Raw genomic sequence first — 17,396 nt, 5'->3', positions numbered from 1 at the left:
CAGGCTTTACACCGTCACAGGCAGGCTGAAGTCTAAACTATGATTAATAACTTTGAATACCTAGATTTTAGCCCAGTGATGGCAAACAGTGAGCACCCAATAAAATATACCAAATAATTGCTTGAAGGAAGAGAAAAAGGGAGAGGAATCCCTTTCAAATATAAGAAAACCAGTGATTCAGATCAGATCTCACTGCTTTAAAAAAAACAAGTCAATTTATTATTTGACTGTACTAAGATTTTATATATATAATACTTCTAAGGAATAAAGCTTAAAATATTTGTAGTCTGCTAGTTACTACAGTTTGATAATATTTTCATTAAACAGAAATAGAACTGAACTTACACACTGCATAAAAACCTACTTTGACCCTCGCTTCAAATCTGCAATCATCTCTTAAACCTATTCTATACAATCCCATCAAGATATTTAACTAAACATAAGGTGCTAAGAGAACCAAAGACAACCAAATCAATTACAAGTTTGTTCTGTATTACAGGTAGTACAGTATAGTACACTCTGCAGCAAAACTACCTTGATTTAAATTCTATCGCAAGAGTTTACAAAACCCATGAGCTTGGGCAAATCACTTAACCTTTCTTTTATGCTTCAGTTTCCTCTTCGATACAATGAGGAAAATAATAACCATTCTAATTCATATTACTAATGGGAGAATTAAATGAGTTAATATGCATAAAGTACTATATAAGTGTTGACCAGTAGAAAATAAGCTCCGTGAGGACAGAGATTCTTGTCCTTTTTATCACTGAGTATCCCAGGTATCACACAATTGTCCAGCACGGAAAAACCTTCAATAAATATTGAGCTAAATGAATCATTTATGAGGCCAACCTGGTTTTTCTAATAATATATTTTTCTTATAAAATATTTTTTTTCAAAAAATATAAACACAAACATACTTTAGTCAAAACATTTTCCCCAAGGCAAATATGAAAATGAACTATCAGAGACTTATTCATAGTAAGATTTTAGTAACACCTAAACATAAGTGAAAATAATTTGATACCTAGGAAGACAGCTTTCCACAACACTCCCTTATACTTCCACTCCTGGAATTGTCAACTCACAAAAGAAAAATGCTGCTGCTCTTCCAGTTTCCCAATAACCCTAGAATTTAACCTCCCCTCAGGTGGCAACCAGTACAAGCCCACTCTAGAAAAGCCTTCACCAACACAGACAACACCTCCTTCCCCTCCTCCATGCCCAGCACATGTCCAGGGTTGAGAATTATTTTCCAAATTCTCTCCACCCCAAAGTAATTCTGGCTTGGAATTCAAAGTCCAATTTGGAAAGTAATTTCGCAGAAGCCATCCAAATTTAAACCTGCATCACCTCTGAGCCAGCAATCTTACTTTTAGAAACGTTATATATATGAAAAATTAGAAACATAATCAAATGCCAATCAATTAAATATTGGTTTAATAAATTCTTTCCATCATTCACTGCATTATTAAATCCTTAAAAAGAATAATGAAGAACACTTATATGGAGAGACACAAAATTGACTAAGTTTAAGAAAACCTTCAAAAAGAATAATGTGTACTTTAATGAACCAAGTTCTACTTTTAAAAACACTCCTAATACATACAAATATATATCCTTCTTTTGCATAGGATTCTCAAAGAATATACAACAAACTATGAAATGCAAATTGAGAAGGGTGAGGTGAAAATTTTCACGTTATGCTTCTGTATCATGAAAGTTTTTACAATAACTACATACTAATGTTATGCTTTAAAACATTGTTTTTAACACGAAAAGAAAACAGAAACTAGGAGGGGAGGGGGAGCAGAAGCTTTGCAACTAGAATATGAATAAACAGTTACATTAAGGAACCAACAAACAAACAGGAATAATAAAAAAGCAAAAATTAAAACATAACTCTTGGCTTCAGATAGTGAGCTTATACATGCTTCTTTTATTTGGTATACCTAGTCTTGGTTCTGCAGAATACCTAGCTGAAATGGAAAAAAATGGGTGGGAAAATTGACAGTCTCTAACCAGACAGCTCTGGTCATTGAAAAATTCAAACACAGAAATAAAGAAATTTTCACCATAGACAAATCCTGACATAGAAATTCTAATGCAGAAGGTAAACTAAAAACTAAAAATAATACAAGGTGAAGCAAATGGACAGTATGATGAAAATTCAGGCCAAGTATAAAAGGATCTGATAAGACAGAAAAGAGTTAAGTGAAGCTATCCAAGGCAGAGAGAAAACGTGGGTAAAGAATGAAGGAAAAGACAGCCAACATATAAGAATACATGGTCGATAAAATAATATTGCTCAAATAGGTTGGAGTTGAACAGGAAATAAAACTGAAAAGTTAGTAAGGATAAGTTATAGAGAATTTTAAATGTTCAGCCAAATTGTTTTTATGTCTCCTAATGTAGCAGGCAGGGTAGGGTGAGATGAGGGAATGGGGGAGGACCACTGACAGTTTTTAAGCAAAAGAATGATAAAAGAGTTGTTTCAGGAATAATCCAAAGCAAATGATAAAAACTTTAGGATCACAGTTATCCAGAAATGAGATATAACATTTTTCTGGAGGCTTCTCATTTTTCCTAGAATGAAAACATCTGGTGAACTTAAGACACAAGACTTATTCTTGTACTTCTATATAACAGACATTAAGATTCATTATTGTGATCATAAAATATATTTTATGATGATCTTAAAAAACTTAATCATGACTTCAAAACCAAAGGAAAGATCAGGAGACCTCCAGCTAAACAACACCCTCCTACATGCTGTTATTCCACAAAATCTTTGAACAACTAGCAAAACATGGCTGAGCCATCTTACTCAAAACTCTGAAGAAAGATAATGGGTTGTAGGCCAAATCTAGAAAACACAGCTTGCAAAATGGGAGAAGAAACTACCAGCACCCTTGCTTGGCACCCCTTGCTTGGCACCCCTCATCCCCTTCCCAGCATGGCATATAGCCAGCCAGAACTCCCACTGTGGGACACTGGCCCTGTTCCAGAGGGAACAGATTAACCCCTAAGAGCATACCGGGGTGCCTACATGTACATACCAATCTATCGGGTGGCAGCCTGAAAAACTGAACCAAGAAATGTATACCAGGCTTACACTCCCAGAACTTGCCCTGCAGACAGAAGGAGTTAAAGTTAGCTAAAGCAGTATAAGAAATAATGAACTCAAACCAGCCTGGGGCAAAGGATTACCTACTTCAAATTATAAAATAGAGCACCCTGGAGATGGGCAACACCTAGGGAACAGAAGGTCATTTTAATTTCAGTAAATGGGGGAAAACCTAAGACTACCAGCAAGCAGGAGCCCAGGACAAGACACAGGCTCACAAAAATGGAGAGGACTCTGCACTCCACATTCTGGTCAGTCTAATCTTCATGAAAGGAGGACACCAACCAAAAGAGGACCAATTTTCAAAGACTGTTAAAGGGTTTTTTTAAGTTAGTTTGCTTGTATTTGTTAGCTCCGGGGACACAAAGAAATCCACTGTCATAATACTAGCTGGATACAAACTTAAAGAGCAGGCAGTTTAGAGCCTAAATCCCAGAGCTAACACTTAAAATATTAACCTGTACAGTATGTAACAAAAGAATATGAAACAAACAAACAAAACATAAAAAGATGGCCCATTCAAAAGATAAAAATCCAGAAACCCATCAACGAAGATCTGGATGTATTATCCAAAAACTTTTTTAAAAGATCCTCAATATGCTCAAAGAGATAAAGGAAAAAACAGAGAAAAAATGAAAGGCTATCAGGAAAAAAAAGGAATAAAAAATATGAGAATCTCAATAAAGAGACAGAAGGTTTTTCAAAAAATAAAGAAACCAAAAAAGAAATACTGGAGTTAAAAATCACAATAATTGAAATAAAAAACTCCTTGGACAATTTCAACAGAAGATTGGAGTCAACAGAAGAGTCAATGAACTCAAAGACAGACAACTGAAATCATTCAAAATGAGGAACAGGAAGAAAACCGAATTTTAAAAAGCTAACATAGCCTAAGAGACATATGGGAAACCATCAAGCATGCCAATATACTCATTATGGAAGTTCAAAAAGGAAAAGAAAGAGAGAAAGGGACAGAAGGAATATTCAAAGAAATAACGGCAGAAGACTTGCCAAATTAACACCAAAAAGGATAAACTTGAAGGGAACTACACCCAGACACACAGTAGTCAAACCTTCAAATGCCAAGGACAAGGAGACAGTTCTGAAAGTTGCAAAAGTAAAGTATATGTTACATACAAGGGAGTTCCAATAAGATTAAAAACTGATTTCTGATCAGAAATCATGGAGGTAAAAGGGCAACAGAAAAAATTATTTAAAGTGCTGAAAGAAAACAATTCCCAACCAAGACTTTCATATCTGGTGACACTGTCTTTCAAAAATGAGGGGGAGATTAAGACATTCACACCAGATAACCAAACCTGAGGGACTTCGTCATCCCTAGACCTGCCCTACAAACAATGGTAAAGAGTTCTTCAGACTGAAATGAAAGGACAAAAGACAGTGGATCTATTACAGACAGCCCCTTCCAACATGAAAGAGTTAGAATGGGCACAGCCCAAATATCCCTAAAGAGTGGAACAGAAAGATCAAAGGTGATGGTACAGTTAAACAGAGAAGGTCAGGTTTAACAGATGAGTATGATTCTGAATCACTATATTGATATTTCCTTTAGTCTACAGTACCTTAAAGCAGCTAGAAATAAAAACCTAAAATGGTGGAACTGTAACCCATACCAAACTCTGAAATCTGTTCTACAACTAACTGTTGCAATGTGCTTTGAAACTTATTCCTTTTTTTTATATATGCTATTTTTCACAAAAAAGAAAAAAAAAGAGAAGGAGGAGTATAACAAGATTCAGACAGGCTTTAACAAATGAGAATGAGTGCTGAATCATTATACTGACATTTCTTTTGGTCTCTAGTATTTTGGAGCAGCTAGAAGAAAAAATGAAAAATCGTGGAACTATAACTCATACCAAACTTTAAAATCTGTTCTATAACTACTTGTTAAAATATAATTGGAAATTTATTGCTTTTTGTATATATGTTACATTTCACAATAAAAATAACTGCATAATTTAAAAAAAAACACCATCCAGCATAGTGCACTTTGGGAAGATGCTTATAGCATATTTTGATGTTAACTCAGGCCTTGCAGGACATGGCTGTTTGTCATTTTGATGTATTTTTAATAAATATATATATATTTTTAAAAGTGGATCAAAAGAACATAAAGGTATAATGACCTCTCATAAAGGTAACAATATGAGTAATTATAAATGCTAATACTACTGTAACTCCATGGTTCAAAAAAAAAGCAAGAGTGGTTCAACTTAGGAAAATCAATTAATGTAATACACTACATTAAGAGAAAGAAGGAAAAAATACAATCATTTCAATGGGCAGAGAAAATACATTTGACAAAATCTACAACCTCTTCTTGATTAAAACACTTAGAAAACTAGGACTATAAGGTAACTTGCACAGCATGAAAAGGGGAATATACAAAAATCCCACAGATAACATCATACTCAATAGTGAAAGACTGAAAACTTTCCCTCTAAGTCAGGAATAAGAAGGATGCTTATTCCACTGTCAGCACTGTACTAGAAGTTCCAGCCAGAATGAACAGGCAAGAAAATAAATAAATATAAGGCATACACATTAGAAAGGAAAAAGTAAAATTTTCTGTATTTGCAGATGACATTATCCTATATACAAAAAAACCTGAAAAATCCACAAAAAAGCTCCTAGAGATAGTAAATGAAGTCATCAAAGCAGCAGGGCACAAGATCAACAAGCAAAAATCAGCAGTGTTTCTATAAACTAGTAATAAACAATCTGAAGCGGAAGTCAAGAAAAATACCATTTATAATAGCAACTAAAAGAATCAAATATCTAGGAACATTTTAACAAAGAATGTACAGGACTTATAGGCAGGAAACTATAAAACTTAACTGAAAAGATATCAAAGGAGACCTAAATAAATGGAAAGACATTATGCATTCAAGTATTGGAAGACTAAATATTCCTAAGATGTCAATTCTACCCAAAATGATTTACAGATTCAGCACAATCCCAACCAAAATTTCAACAGCCAGAAATGGAAAAGCCACTTATCAAATTTATCTGGATAGACAAGGGAACCCAACTAGCCAAAAACATCTTGAAAAAAGAAGAAAGTGGAGGACTCATACGTCACACTTTTAAAATTTCCTACAAAACTATAGTAATTGTTCTAGTTTGTTGGCTGCCGGAATACAATATGCCAGAAACGGAATGGCTTTTAAAAAGGGAGATTTAATAAGTTACCAGTTTATAATTCTGAAGCCATAAAAATGTATAAATTAAAGCAAGGCTATAGAAATGTCCAATCTAAGGCATCAGGGAAAGATACCTTGGTTCAAAAAGGCCGATGACATTCAGGGTTTCTCTCTCAACTGGAAAGGCACATGGTGAACATGGCAATGTCTGCCAATTTCTCTCCAGGCTTCTTGTTTCATGAAACTTCCCCAGGGTTGCATTTCTTCTTCATCTCCAAAGGTCTGTGGCAGTGTGGGCTCTCTGCTTCGTCATTCTCATGGCTCTAAAAAAAAAGGGTCTCTCTCCAAAATGTTTCCTCTTTTAAAGGATTCCAGTCAAGGTCCACCTAGAATGGGCAGATTCACATCTCCCTCTATTCAAAAGTTAATACCCACAATTGGGCAAACCCCATCTGCATGGAGATAATCTAATCAAGCTTCCAACATAAAGAAATGAATAGGATTTAAAAGAAATGGTTGCTCCCACAAGACTGAATTAGGATTAAGCCATGGCTTTTTAGGTTATACAAATCCTTTCAAACCTGCACAGTAATCAAAACAGCATGGCACTTGAACAAGTACAGATATTTCTAACAAACTAGATATGTGATTCAATGGAATCACACTGACAGTTCAAAAATAAACCCTCACATCTATGGCCAAATTATTTTTTACAAGACTGCCAAGTCCACTAAATTGGGAAAGAACAGTCTCTTTGACTGAAAGAACAAACGGTGCTGGGAAAACTAAATATCCACATGCAAAAGAATGAAGGGGGACCATATCTTACACCATATACAAGAGTCCAAATGGGTCAAAAACCTAAATATAAGAATCAGGATTCTAACATTCCTAGTAGAAAACATAAGGAAGCATCTCCAGGATCCTGTGCTAGACAATGGTTTCTTAGACTTTACACCAAAGGCATGAGCAATCAAAGAAAAAACAGATAAATGGGACTTCATCAAAATTTAACTTTTTGCATCAAAGGACCTCATTATTACAGTAAAAAGACAGTCATGTTTCTTGAAGACGATTGTATAATGATATAGTATTCACAATGAGACTGTGTGATTGTGAAAACCTTGTGTCTGATGCTCCTTTTATCTACCTTGTCAACAGACGAGTAGAACATATGGAATAAAAATTAATAGGGGGAACAAATGTTAAAATTTTTAAAAATAATAAATAAAGTAAAAAGACAACCTACAGAAAGCAATAAAAGATTCTGAAGCTATGTATCAGATAATAGTTATGACAGTTTGAAAGGATGATGTACTCCAGAAAAGCCATGTTTTAATACTGATCCATCTCATGGAGGCAACCTTCTCTTTTAATCTCTATTCAGCACTATAGGTTGGAAACTTGATTAGATTGTCTCTACGGAGATATGACACACCCAACTGTGGACATTAGCATTTAATTAGAGACAGATGTGACTCCAGTCATTCCAGGTGGGTCTTGATTAGATTCTTGGAATCCTTTAAAAGAGGCAACATTTTGGAAAAAGCTTGAAAACCACGAAAGCCCTTGCAGCCAGAGACCTTTTAAGAAGAAGAAAAACACCCCTAGGGAGGGCTTCATAAAACAAGAAGCCTGGAGAGAAAGCTAGCCAATGTCATCATGTTTACCATGTGCTTTTCCAGTTGAGAGAGAAACCCTGAACATCATTGGCCTTCCTAAACCAAAGTATCTTTCCTTGGATGCCTTAGATTGGACATTTCCATATCTTTGCTTTTAATTTGGACATTTTCATGGCTTTAGAACTGTAAACTAGCAACTTAGCAAATTCCCCCTTACACAAGCCATTCTGTTTCTGGTATATTACATTCTGCCAGCTTGCAAACTAGAACAGGTACTATTTAAAAAACAGAAAATAAATGTTAGAAAAGATGTGGGTAAATAGGAAAATTCATTCATTGTTGGTGGGAATCTAAAATGGTGCAGCTGCCTGCCATGGAAGAGATATTGGCAATTCTTCAGAAATTTACATATGGAATTACTATATGACCCAACAATCCCACTTCCAGGTGGTATTTCCAAAAGAATTTATAGCAGGGACTCCAAGAGATATTACCCTCTGATGTTTATAGCAGCATTATACACAAAAGTAAAAAGATGGAAGCTACCCAAGTGTCCATCAACAGATCAATGACAAACAATATGTGGTCTATATATAGAATGAATTATTATTCAGCTGTGAAAAGGAACTGAGTTCTGATATATTTGACAACTTGGATGAACACTGAAGACATCATGTTGCACGGAAAATGTCAGAAACAACAGGATAAATACTGTATGAGCACTCTGATACTAAATAATTAGAATAAGCAAATTCAGAGACTCTGAAACTAGAATACAGGTTACCAGGTTTCTAGGTAGGGATATGGAACCCGGAGTTAATGCTTAATTGTTAATTACTTTCTGTTTGGGGCGATGGAAAAGTTTTGGTAATGGATGGTAGTAAAGGTAGCACAACATTGTGGATATAATTAATACCATGAATTATATATTTGAATGTTGTTATAGGGAAATTTTAGATTGCATTTATGTAATTAGAATTAAAAAAATACAACTATACAACAGAAACAGTGTACTAATGTAAACTAAGGACTACAGTTAATAACACAATTATAATACTGTTTCATGATTTGTAACAAAGGTAACACACTAGGAGGGGGGCTGCATGATTTTTCTGTATGTCTAAGACTTCTCTAATAAAAAAGCTATTAAGCAAAACTAAATTTTTAAAGTAAGACAGAAATGCATTTAGTGCTTAAGAGCCAGCTTTAAACTGATCCCAATATTCTACATATATTTCATTCTAATTCTTTGATGCCTGGTTTATTCAGCACAGAGACCCATCCTCTGAAGATCCACAGAAATGGGAAAAGAAGACAAACGAATAGACAGACAGATGACTTATTTTTAAATTATTATTATCTTTTTTTTTTTTGCATGGGCAGGCACTGGGAGTTGAACCCAGATCTCTGGCATGGCAGGTGAGATATCTGCCACTGAGCCACGATAGCACTGCCCACTTATTTTTTTTTAATGTGAAAAATAATATATATACAAAAAAGCAATTAACTTTCAAAGCACACAACAATTAGTTATAGAACAGGTTTCAGAGTTTTTGTATGGATGACTGTTCTAGATTACTTATTTTTAAAGAATAAAACCACAGTGGTACTTCAAAACAAACAAAAATCCACAACAAAACAACTAGAGCTAATAAATGAGTACAGCAAAGTAGCAGGTTACAAGATCAACATTCAAAAATCTGTAGCATTTCTATACACTAGCAATGAACAAGTGGAGGGGGAATCAAGAAACGAATCCCATTTACAAATGCACCTAAAAGAATAAAATACCTAGGAATAAATTTAACTAAAGAGACAAAAAACCTATATAAAGAAAACTACAAAAAACTGCTAAAAGTAATCACAGAAGACCTAAATAGATGGAAGGGCATACCGTGTTCATGGATTGGAAGACTAAATATAGTTAAGATGTCAATCCTACCTAAATTGATTTACATATTCAATGCAATACCAATCAAAATCCCAACAACTTATTTTTCAGAAATAGAAAAACCAATAAGCAAATTTATCTGGAAGGGCAGGGTGCCCCCGAATTGCTAAAAACATCTTGAGGAAAAAAAACGAAGCTGGAGGTCTTGCACTGCCTGACTTTAAGGCATATTATGAAGCCACAGTGGTCAAAACAGCATGGTATTGGCATAAAGATAGATATATCGACCAATGGAATCGAATAGAGTGCTCAGATATAGACCCTCTCATCTATGGACATTTGATCTTTGATAAGGCAGTCAAGCCAACTCACCTGGGACAGAACAGTCTCTTCAGTAAATGGTGCCTAGAGAACTGGATATCCATATGCAAAAGAATGAAAGAAGACCCATATCTCACACCCTATACAAAAGTTAACTCAAAATGGATCAAAGATCTAAACATTAGGTCTAAGACCATAAAACAGTTAGAGGAAAATGTTCGGAGATATCTTATGAAACTTACAATTGGAGGCGGTTTTATGGACCTTAAACCTAAAGCAAGAGCACTGAAGAAAGAAAGAAAGAAATGGGAGCTCCTCAAAATTAAACACTTTGGTGCATCAAAGAACTTCATCAAGAAAGTAGAAAGACAGCCTACACAATGGGAATCAATATTTGGAAACGACATATCAGATAAAGGTCTAGTATCCAGAATTTATAAAGAGATTGTTCAACTCAACAACAATAACACAGCCAATCCAATTACAAAATGGGAAAAAGACTTGAACAGACAACTCTCAGAAGAGGAAATACAAATGGCCAAAAGGCACATGAAGAGATGCTCAATGTCCCTGGCCATTAGAGAAATGCAAATCAAAACCACAATGAGATATCATCTCACACCCACCAGAATGGCCATTATCAACAAAACAGAAAATGACAAGTGCTGGAGAGGATGCGGTGAAAGAGGCACACTTATCCACTGTTGGTGGGAATGTCAAATGGTGCAACCACTGTGGAAGGCAGTTTGGCGGTTCCTCAAAAAGCTGAGTATAGAACTGCCATACGACCCAGCAATACCATTGCTGGGAATCTACTCAAAGGAATTAAGGGCAAAAACTCAAACGGACATTTGCACACCAATGTTTATAGCAGCGTTATTTACAATTGCAAAGAGATGGAAACAGCCAAAATGTCCATCAACAGAAGAGTGGCTAAACAAACTGTGGTATATACATACGATGGAATATTATGCAGCTTTAAGACAGAATAAACTTATGAAGCATGTAATAACATGGATGGACCTAGAGAATAGTATGCTGAGTGAGTCCAGCCAAAAACTAAAGGACAAACACTGTATGGTCCCACTGATGTGAACGGACATTCGAGAATAAACCTGGAATATGTCATTGGTAACAGAGTCCAGCAGGAGGTAGAAACAGGGTAAGATAATGGGTAATTGGAGCTGAAGAGATACAGACTGTGCAACAGGACTAGATACAAAAACTCAAAAATGGACAGCACAATAATACCTAATTGTAAAGTAATCATGTTAAAATACTGAATGAAGCTGCATCTGAGCTATAGGTTTTTGTTTTGTTTTGTTCTTACTATTATTACTTTTATTTTTTTTTCTCTATATAAACATTCTATATCTTTTTTGGTTGTATTGCTAGTTCTTCTAAACCGATGCAAATGTACTAAGAAATGATGATCATGCATCTATGTGATGATGTTAAGAATTACTGATTGCATATGTAGAATGGTATGATTTCTAAAAAAAAAAAAAATGGACAGCACAATACTACCTAATTGTAATGTAATTATGTTAAAACACTGAATGAAGCTGCATCTGAGCTGTAGTTTTTTTAAAATTTTTTTTCTTATATATTTTTGTATTTTTTATTTTTATTTCTTCTCTATATTATCATTTTATTTCTTTTCCTGTTGTCTTGCTATTTCTTTTTCTAAATCGATGCATATGTACTAAGAAATGATGATCATACATCTATGTGATGATATTAAGAATTACTGATTGCATATGTAGAATGGAATGATTTCTAAATGTTGTGTTAATTTTTTTAATTAATAAAAAAATGTAAAAAAAAAAAAAAGTCGATCCACCTCTGATGTGCTGCATTCAGGCAGCTTTGACAAACTAAAACATGGCATTATAAATAAAAATACAATAATAAAAAAAAAAAACTATATCAGAGGCGGCCTATTCAGAAATGCAGGTGGGATGAAACTGATAGAGAAATCAGAGTAGAGGAAGCCAAAGTTCTTAAACATCAGAAATAAGTATTGCTCTTCACAGTGAACTCTGCAGAAACAGAGAACTCACAAGTAAAATGAACAAGTGTTGGCAGGAGGGCTTATTATCAGGTTAATTCCTAAAATTAATTCTTTGATTAAAAAAAATAAGATGCCAAAAAGGCCATAAGCATAACTTAAAACCTTGGAACAGCTTCACTTTCTAAACTGTACAATACTAAGGTATATTATAACATATATCTAGAAAATGTTTTTCGCAGTTTCCCTGATTTTTTCCAATATGGCAAATATTGTGTTGATGATAAACAGAAAAATTATATAAGGGAATTTTATCTTCTTTCTTTCTATACTCTATTCCTTCATTACTGTTTACCTGGAAGAACTAGAAAAAGAATAGCAAACTCACCCAAAGGCAAACAAAACGAAAGAAATAACGAAGATTAGAGCAGAAATGAATGAAGGAGAATATGAAAAAGTAGAGAAAATCAACAAAACCAGAAGTTGGTTCTTGGAGGATATCAATAAAATTGATGGACCCTTAGCTAGGCTGAGAAATAAAATAGGAAAGAAGATGCAAATAAATAAAATCAACAATGGGAGAGGGGATACAACCACTGACCCTGCAGAAATAAAGGTGGTGATGAGCGGTTACTATGAACAACCACATACAAATAAACTAGACAATATACATGAAATGGAAAACTTCCTAGAAAAGCATGAATTACCAACACTGACTCTAGAAGAGATGGACGAGCACAACAAAATCAATCACAAGTAAAGAGACTGAATCAATTGTCAAGAAATTCCCAAGAAAGAAAAGTCTAGGACCAGATGGCTTTCCATGTAAATTCTACCAAACATTCAAGAAAGAATTAGAAGCAATCCTGCTCAAACTCTTCAAAGAAACTGAAGATGAGCAAAAGGCACCTAACTCATTCTAAGAAACCACTAACACCCTAATGCCAAAGATATTACAAGAAACGAATATTACACATCAATCTCTTTAATGAAAATAGAAGCAAAAATCAACAACATACTTGCAAATTGAACGAGCAGTACATTAAAAATTATACAACATGACAAGTGAGATATATTGCAGGTGTGCAAGGCTGGTTCAACACAAGAAGATCAATTAATATAATACACCCTATCAATAAGTCAAGCGGAAAAACCACATGATTTTCTCAATTGTTGCAGACAAGGTATTTGACAAAATTTAACATGCTTTCTTGATGAAATCACTTCAAAGGAAAGGAATAGAAGGGGACTTTCTCCACATGATAAAGGGAATATACAAAAACATCATCCTCAGTGAGGAAAGACTGAAAACTTTCCCTCTAAGATTAGGAAAAAACAAGGATGCCCACCGTCACCACTGTTATTCAACATTGTGCTAGAAGTTCTAGCCAGAGCAATTAGACAAGAAAAAGAAATAAACGGAATCCAAGTTGGAAAGGAGGAAGTAAAACTCTCACTGTTCACAGATGGCATGATACTATATATCGAAAATCCTGAAAATTCTATAGCAAAGCTACTAGAGCTAATAAATGAGTACAGGAAACTGGCAGGGTACAAGACCAACACCCAAAAATCAGTAGGGTTTCTATACACTAATAATGATCAATCTGAACAAGAAATCAAGAAAAGAATTCCACTTATACTAGCAACTAAAAACATCAAATATTTAGGAATAAATTTAACTTAGAACACAAAAGAGCTATACACAGAAAACTACAAGAAATTGCTAAAAGAAATCATGGAAGACCTAAATAAATGGTAGGACATACCATGCTCATGGATTGGAAGACTAAATATAGTTAAGATGTCAAGTCTACAAAACTGATTAACAGATACAATACAACACTAATTAAAATCCCTACAACTTACTTTGCATAAATAGAAAAACCAATAAACAAATTTATTTGGAAGGCAGTGTGCCCCAAATAGTAAAAATATTTTGAGAAAGAAAAATGAAATGGGAGGTCTCACAGTTCTTGACTTTAGAGCATATTACAAAGCTACAGTGGTCAAAACAGCGTGGTACTGACATAGAAATACTGACCAATTGAATCAAACTGAGTGTTCAGAAATAGATCTTCTCATCTACAGACAACTGATCTTTGATAAGGAGACCAAGTCAACCAAACTAGGACAGAGCAGCCTCTTCAATAAATGGTGTTTGGAAAACCATAAATTCATACACAAAATAACAAAAGACAATCCATATTTCACAGCCTGTACAAAAATTAACTCAAAATAGATCAAAGACCCAAACTTTTGAGCTAATACAATAAAACTTTTAGGAGAAAATGTAGTGAAATATCTTATAAATCTTGTGATGGCAGTAGCTTCCTAGACCTTATGTCCAAAGCATGAGCAATGAAAAAGAAAAAGATAAATGGGATCTCTTCAAAATTAAACTTTTGTACATCCAAGAACTTTGTCAGGAAAGTAAAAAGGTAGCCTATGTGATGGGAGGCTATATTTGGAAACCACATATCAGATAAGGGTTTAATATCCAGAATATATAAGACAATGAAATTCAGGGAAAAAAAAAAAAGAAAGCCAGGCAACCAAGAAGCTAAAAGCAATTAAACCCAAAAGAGAAGGGAAAAACCAGCAGACGCCACCATGTGCTTTGCCATGTAACACAGAAGTCCAGAATCATCATCAGCTTGTCTTCAGGAAAAAAGCATTATTTTGATGATGCCTAGATTTGGACATTTTCACAACCTCAAAACTGTAAGCTTGTAAGCTAATACATTCCAGTAGTTAAAGCCAATGCATTACATAGAATCTGCTTTGAGCAAAAAAATGGAGGATTGGTCCTATCAGATATTTAAAAAATACTATAAAAATTTCCTAATTAAAACAATGTGGCATTGGCACAGTAACTGAATAAACTAGAGAACAAAATATAAATGGATATGGAAATTCAATACATAATAAAGACACATCTCAAAGAACTGTGGCAAAGATGGATTTTGTAATAAATGATGCTGGGACAACTGGTTAGCCATATGAAAAAACATATAATTAGATTCATGAAGTAGTTCTAATTGTAAGAAGAATGATACATAAGAATAAACTACAAAGGATCAATAATGTAAATTTTAAAAATAAAGATAAAAATAAGATTAAACTTAAAAATAGTAATAAAATAAAAATGTAAAAAATAAAATATTAAAAATTAAATGTAAAAATAAAATTTTAAAAAGAAAAAACATGAGTGACTTCTTGTACAGCTTGAAGTACAAGGATGTTCTCAATAAACGATAAAACATGTCAAAAGGAAACAGGAGGGCGGGCCGCGGTGGCTCAGCGGGCAAGAGTGCTTGCCTGCCGTGCCGGAGGACCCCGGTTCGATTCCCGGCCCCAGCCCATGAGAAAACAAACAAACAAACAAAATATAATAAAACAAGAAAATGTTTAAAGATGTTTCCCTTTCTTCCTCCCTTCCTTCCTTCCATCCTTCCTTCCTTCTCTGTCTTTCCTTCCCTTCCTTCCTCTCTCTTTAAAAAAAAAAAAAAAAAAAAAAAGGAAACAGGAGCCAGAGAGTAGGGACTCCCACAAGATAATCTAGAACAATTTAAGCATCAAAAAAAATAGGGTAATGTATTTTAACCCTTTAAAATAAAATAAGAACACTTGCAGGAAGATGGCAGAGTTAATCACCCATGCTACGTGAGACAAGACAGGGGACAGGGAGCAAATGACCAGGACTGGAGTCCTGGGAGGTGAGTAATTGCAGAGGGTCCCCAATGTTTCTTGGGGAGGTCAGAAAGGGAGGTATGGGGAGGCATGGTATCAGGATGGAGAGAGTGAAGTGACTCAGCTTGGCCAAGACCCTACTGGGAGAGGATGATGGCACCTGGGATGGTATGGATAGGAGGAAACTAAACATCCCTCAACTCCAGGTAACTCCAACTGCTGGCTAAGAAGACCTCTCCAAGTGGTTCCGAATCGGGGAGCACCCAGGGGAGCACAACATCCACCACAAAGAGTCGCACCCCAAGGCCCAGGGAGCAGTCAACCAGTCGGGTGCCACAATGCACCATATGTGGGAGATCTGTTGGGTACCGGGTGTTGCAGGTCAGGAGTGCCCCAGGTGCTACAGCAGGCTCCCAACATGCTCCATGTGAGGACCAGCTGTCCTGCCACTGGGGGCCATGAACAGCTCCCCTGCCTTACATGCATTCTTCCAGTAGGCTGCTGTAGTCAAGGAGGGGCAGGCCTGAGGGGGAAAGTGATTCAGTAGGACCACCTACTTCTGAAAAGCAAAGGGGACACAGAATATGGAATAACTACTCAAGGATATTCATAAAGAAATAAAGGGTATCAGGAAGACAATAGAAAAGCATAAAGAAGAATCTGAAAGATTAAACAAAAAAATGACAGATCTCTCAAAGATGAAAGATACAATAGACCAAATCAGAAATATACTACGGACAAATGACAGCAGATTAAAAGAAGCACAAGGGTACAACCTGGGTCATTCCCAGAAACTTTGGGTATTTATGCGGTACCTAAGACATAAGAGTTAGAGCTCTGAAGCTATGAAAGTTAGCATTACTCCATACAAGAACTGTTTAAAAAGTTGAAAAAGTGATCAGACTTCAAGTAGAGATATGAATGAAGGGCATCTCAATAAGACTAGGGTAAATCAGAATACAGGGTAAAGAATGATATCATCTCTATTTTAAAACTTCAACCTCTGTGTGAGACCAAAGGAAGAGATGCCTATTTGGTGCAAAATCTGTATTTTGGGTGGTGCATTTCCTAATTTAACTTGTATGGTCCGTTTAATTGAACACCATAAGTACATGCAATCTCGACTAGGGAGTGAGATTTTGTTGTTTGTCCAGGTTAGTGTATGCCCTGATCTTCCCAGAATAATTTGGGCAGTGAATAAAGAAGTATTTGCAAAGGTCCCCTGGGGAACTGGGGAGAAAGGAATAAATATTCACCTTCCCCATTTGGAGAATTTCTGATATTCTTACAAGCAGTGGGACAACCAAATCAATAGGCTGAGCCCTCAATCTTGGGGCCCATCCCTATGAAACTTATTCCTGTAAAGGATAAACTAAGCCTTCTTAAAATTAGGCCTAAGAGTCACTCCCAAAGAACCTCTTTTGTGGTGCAAATGTGGCCTCTCCCTCTAAGCCAACTGGCAGGCAAACTCACTGTTCTCCTACTATGTGGAGCATGACTCCCAGGGATGTAAATCTCCCTGGAAATGTGGGACAGAAATCCCAGCATGAGCCAGGACACAGCATCA

The 17,396-nt window shown here is 35.4% G+C and overlaps 1 protein-coding gene across 8 annotated transcripts in view; it reads right to left on the bottom strand.

Moving 5' to 3' along the window:
- SCAPER (S-phase cyclin A associated protein in the ER) overlaps positions 1–17,396 on the bottom strand; it is a 678,157-nt gene that overhangs the window by 588,393 nt on the left and 72,368 nt on the right. The gene's annotated exons all lie outside the window — the stretch shown is intronic.

This window comes from Tamandua tetradactyla, chromosome 14 (genome assembly GCF_023851605.1).
Source record: "Tamandua tetradactyla isolate mTamTet1 chromosome 14, mTamTet1.pri, whole genome shotgun sequence".
NCBI lineage: Eukaryota > Metazoa > Chordata > Mammalia > Pilosa > Myrmecophagidae > Tamandua > Tamandua tetradactyla.
Note: the sequence above shows the minus strand (reverse complement) of the source record. Positions and strands in the feature narration are given on the sequence as shown.